This window comes from Oncorhynchus mykiss, chromosome 1 (genome assembly GCF_057628025.1).
Source record: "Oncorhynchus mykiss isolate SJ-2025 chromosome 1, ASM5762802v1, whole genome shotgun sequence".
NCBI lineage: Eukaryota > Metazoa > Chordata > Actinopteri > Salmoniformes > Salmonidae > Oncorhynchus > Oncorhynchus mykiss.
This window is the reverse complement of record NC_143022.1, coordinates 61272073-61276602: the sequence shown is the minus strand read 5'-3', so window position 1 is coordinate 61276602 and position 4530 is coordinate 61272073. Positions and strand designations below refer to the sequence as shown.

Here is a 4530-nt window from a genome sequence, read left to right as displayed (position 1 = left end):
ACACATCCACACCAAGCTCCTCAGCTTTATCACATAGCTGGAAGAGTCTAATTTTTCCTCGTCCTCCGGTAAGGACAATATGTGACTCACCACCTGGATTCGGTCTTATGTAGCAAGATTAAAAATTGTGTTTTTGCATTGGCTAAAATTAGAGACTCGCTACAAAAGTTTGTATTATAAACTATATTTGAGGAGCAATGGGAAAGTAATTCTGCTTTGAAAGTTGATCAAATTGGCCTTTGAATGTTTTGGTGTCTAGTGAAGAGCTCTTCATAGGTGACAGTACCCCCTCCCCAGCGCGTTGGGCTCCACCTGAAGGACGCCAACCAAAGGGACGATCCCGGGGGTCTGGAGGGGACCGGTCGCCTCCGCTGAGGCGCAGAAACCTGACAAACCGGCTAAGGCGTGAGAGCCTGATGAGCCGGCTAAGACCTCCCCGGTTGCCTCGGTCGAGGCATGGGAACCTGTTCACCAGCTGAGGCATGGGAGTCTTATCGAGCACGGGTAGGCATGGAAGCATATCGAGCCATCTGAGGTATGGAAACTCATCGGACCAGCTGAGGCATGGGAACCCGACAAACCTCCTGAGGCCTCCCAGGTAGCTCCGGTTTGGACACCCAGACCCGACATCACCTCTAACACACAAAGAAAAAACACTCCCTGATGCTTCCCTTTGATGAGTCATCATTCTGTAACGATGTACGCTGAGAGTCGAGAAGCAAGTTCAGGGAGTGAATAGATTTAATAAATAAATGAACAAAACAAGAAACACGAACAGCGCACCGACATGAAACAGCAACAATGACAACTGGGGAAAAAAACAAAAGGAGTATCATATAAAGGGCAGTTAATCAAGGAGGTGATGGAGTCCAGGTGAGTGTCATAATGTGTGTACCGATAGTGACAGGTGTGCGCCATAACGAGCAGCCTGGTGACCTAGAGGCTTGAGAGGGAGCACATGTGACAGCCCCACCTATCTCGTTTTCCTCTCGAAGTGCACACTTTACGCTCTGGCTGATGTTTTGTTTACCTATGAAAAACACGAAAACAGCCTAACCAGCTCTGCTGGCAACAATTTCATTACGCTTTTTTGCAGATGTTTACTGATACCAGCCGTATTCAACAGGTGTTGTACACAAGTCACGTAACGTTAGCTAATGAGCCAGCCAGCTAACATTAGCTAGCTAGCTAACAGTACACTTTGTCTTAAGACAGATAGCTAGCTGGCTAGGTAAACAATTAACCTAGCTAGGTAAACAAAGTGTAAGTTCACACATGACATGTAATGTTAGCTAACGAGCCAGCCAGGTGACGTTAGCCAGTTAAATAACAATGAACACAGTGCCAACAATGCCACAATGCCGGGAGCTAAACAACCAGGTTCAATGTTAGCTAGCTAACATTAGGCTCTAACTAAAAAAGCAAATGGCTCTGAGATACGAATAATAACATCAGCTAGGGAGCCAGCCAGCTAACTTTATTTAGCTAGCTAAAAGTACACTTTAGTTTAAGACATGTAGCTAGCTAGCTAGATAAACAATGAGCATGGCTAAGTAAACAATGTTTAAGATTACACACGTCACGCAACGTTAGCTAACGAGCCAGACAGCTAATTTTATTTAGTTAAACAACAATGAACACAGGGCCAAATCATGTCATTACTACCATGCATGAATACGGCTCTGGGATAAGAATAATAACATCAGCTAGGTAGCCAGCCAGCTAACATTAGCTAGCTAGCTAACAGTACACTTTAGTTTGAAATGAAGCCACTTTCTGTCAAAAGCTATCTTACCTACATACAGTGCCTTGCGAAAGTATTCGGCCCCCTTGAACTTTCCGACCTTTTGCCACATTTCAGGCTTCAAACATCAAGATATAAAACTGTATTTTTTTGTGAAGAATCAACAACACAATCATGAAGTGGAACGACATTTATTGGATATTTAAAACTTTTTTAACAAATCAAAAACTGAAAAATTGGGCGTGCAAAATTATTCAGCCCCCTTAAGTTAATACTTTGTAGCGCCACCTTTTGCTGCGATTACAGCTGTAAGTCGCTTGGGGTATGCCTCTATCAGTTTTGCACATCGAGAGACTGAAATTTTTTCCCATTCCTCCTTGCAAAACAGCTCGAGTTCAGTGCGGTTGGATGGAGAGCATTTGTGAACAGCAGTTTTCAGTTCTTTCCACAGATTCTCGATTGGATTCAGGTCTGGACTTTGACTTGGCCATTCTATTCTTCCAGAATGGTCCTGTATTTGGCTCCATCCATCTTCCCATCAATTTTAACCATCTTCCCTGTCCCTGCAGAAGAAAAGCAGGCCCAAACCATGATGCTGCCACCACCATGACTCGATAGACTACCTTATAACAGTTTGTTTGTTTTAGTGAATATTGAGAGCATTTTAGTTAGATTTTCCTAGATATCCTTCAGCTGTTCGCTGCTTTCATTTGCATCTCCAAGTTGTTCATTGTCTTTTCCTATAAGGGAAGCCATGGCATGTTGGGTTCAAGTTTCATCGTCGCTTTACTAACAGATTTGTTTGCTGTTTTGAATAACTGACCACTCACTCTCTCCCAGATACATGGTGGTATATTGATCTATTGATTTTAAAGGCTTAATTTAAACTATGCTGTCTGGTTTCTTCATATAACCACAGTCTTGTCGATACAAACAGAGCTACTCTCTCCCCATGCCTCCTATCGGTATGCGCATGTGCCTCCCAGTGTCACGGGATCCTTATCAACCACTTAAAGGTGAGCATTGCATGTCGAGAGAATTCCCCTTGGTAATTCCAGTGGAATATGTGATTGATAAAGACAAGATGTCTGTATATATTTCAATGCAGACAATGCTACAGAAAATGTTTGTAACGGGTTTTGTCCTCCCCTTCTGAGGAGTAGGAAGGATCAGACCAATGCGCAGCGTGGTAAGTGTCCATAATATAATTTTAATGAAACATAACTGAACACAGAAAACAAAAGAATAAGAGAATAAATGAAAACCGACACAGAACACTGACACGGAAAATAATCACCCACAACCAAAATGGGGAAAGTAAGTACGTTTCTCAATCAGAGACAACGATCGACAGCTGCCTCTGATTGAGAACCATACCAGGCCAAACACAGAAATACAACATAGAAAAAAGAACATAGACTACCCACCCCAACTCACGCCCTGACCAAACTAACACAAAGACATAATAAAGGAACTAAGGTCAGAACGTGACAATGATATACAAGGTGGATATTTTGGACAAAGCTCTGTCAGTAAAATAACATCTTATACATAAGTACAACACTTATCTAGATGGTTCGTAATTTTAAAGAAAATAGCCTTCTTAAGTTCAGCATTGCTCTTGGCCTTTACATTGATGACTTTCAAAGTAGCCAACCCATTGGGAATATCAAGGAAAAATAACAAAATGTGTGCAGTTTACTGGTTGATTGCTAATGTGCCAGCAAACTCCACACTACTCCATCAGCTTGCTCTCCTGTGTAATTTCACTGGAGCAGCAAGGTGTATGTGTTGAGCAGTAAGGAGCAAGTGTGACAGGAACAGTCTTCTATGTAGCAGGTGATCATTTGGGTGCCCATTCTCTTGCAGGATTTCAGGAGAGCTTTATAGTGTGATTCTGTAGGTTCTGCATGGCGACAAGAAGTGAAGTTCAAGAAAAGAGGTACATTCGGGGGTCTTTGAATGTCGAACCAAAGAGACTCATAACAGGGAGGTGCAGGAGGTATTTGAGCATCTTAGACCTTATGATCTCTGCAGACATACTGCTCCCTCTTTGTGTGTGGTTCGGCTGTCAGACCTTAATGATGTTTTCCCACTTTACATTTACAGAATTGGTGGTAAATTAATGGTTACACAAGCGTTATATTGAACGAGTCATTAACCATTACTTTTTTCTGTTTATATCCCCAAGATGCCTACACATCAGAAGATGGTCAAGGGAGTTATTCTCATAGAGGGTGACATAAGGAAGGTGGCCGTGAAACCTGATGAAGTTGAGGATTTGATTAGCCAAATTAAAGGAGCACTAGGACTTGATTGCAACTTCACTTTAACTTGTAACTTGACCAACATGGCAGACATTGAAAAGGCCATTAAAAGTAATCCCTGTGCTTGACCTGATACCCCTCTATGCGTCAAATGAAATACTTAATGACACACTCTATCTGTCGCGAAGCAGATACAGAGATTCTCTCCAACACTTAATCTCAGGAAAGGTCAAAGCAGTGACCAGAAGTTTGAGATTTTGATGTTGAATATAGACTATGACTAGGGGATCAACTACATCTTAAGGATGGAACCTGCCTGTTATGAAAAAGAGCTGAAACATGACATCCTTGTAAACTGACAGAAAGCATTTACAGCTTTAAGGCGTACCCATGAGACACAGATTTTGATCATGTTACTTCAGCACTGGTAAAAAAAACATCCTTGTCTTCAACAAAGAGGTTCACCCACGAGTTGGTGTGGATGTAAGAACAGCCTCAAGTACAAAATGAGGAACTTCA

At 42.2% G+C, this 4530-nt stretch overlaps 1 long non-coding RNA gene across 2 annotated transcripts; it reads left to right on the top strand.

The window, feature by feature from the left end:
- Positions 1–2619: 2619 nt before the first annotated feature.
- On the top strand, positions 2620–4144 carry LOC149985597 (uncharacterized). 2 transcript variants are annotated; one of them, XR_016496148.1, is made up of 4 exons: positions 2620–2760; positions 2908–2933; positions 3614–3686; positions 3936–4144. It is a non-coding gene; the product is annotated as an uncharacterized LOC149985597 (long non-coding RNA). The 2 variants fall into 2 exon arrangements; XR_016496146.1 differs by having other exon boundaries at positions 2902–2933.
- The last annotated feature ends 386 nt before the right edge of the window (positions 4145–4530 follow it).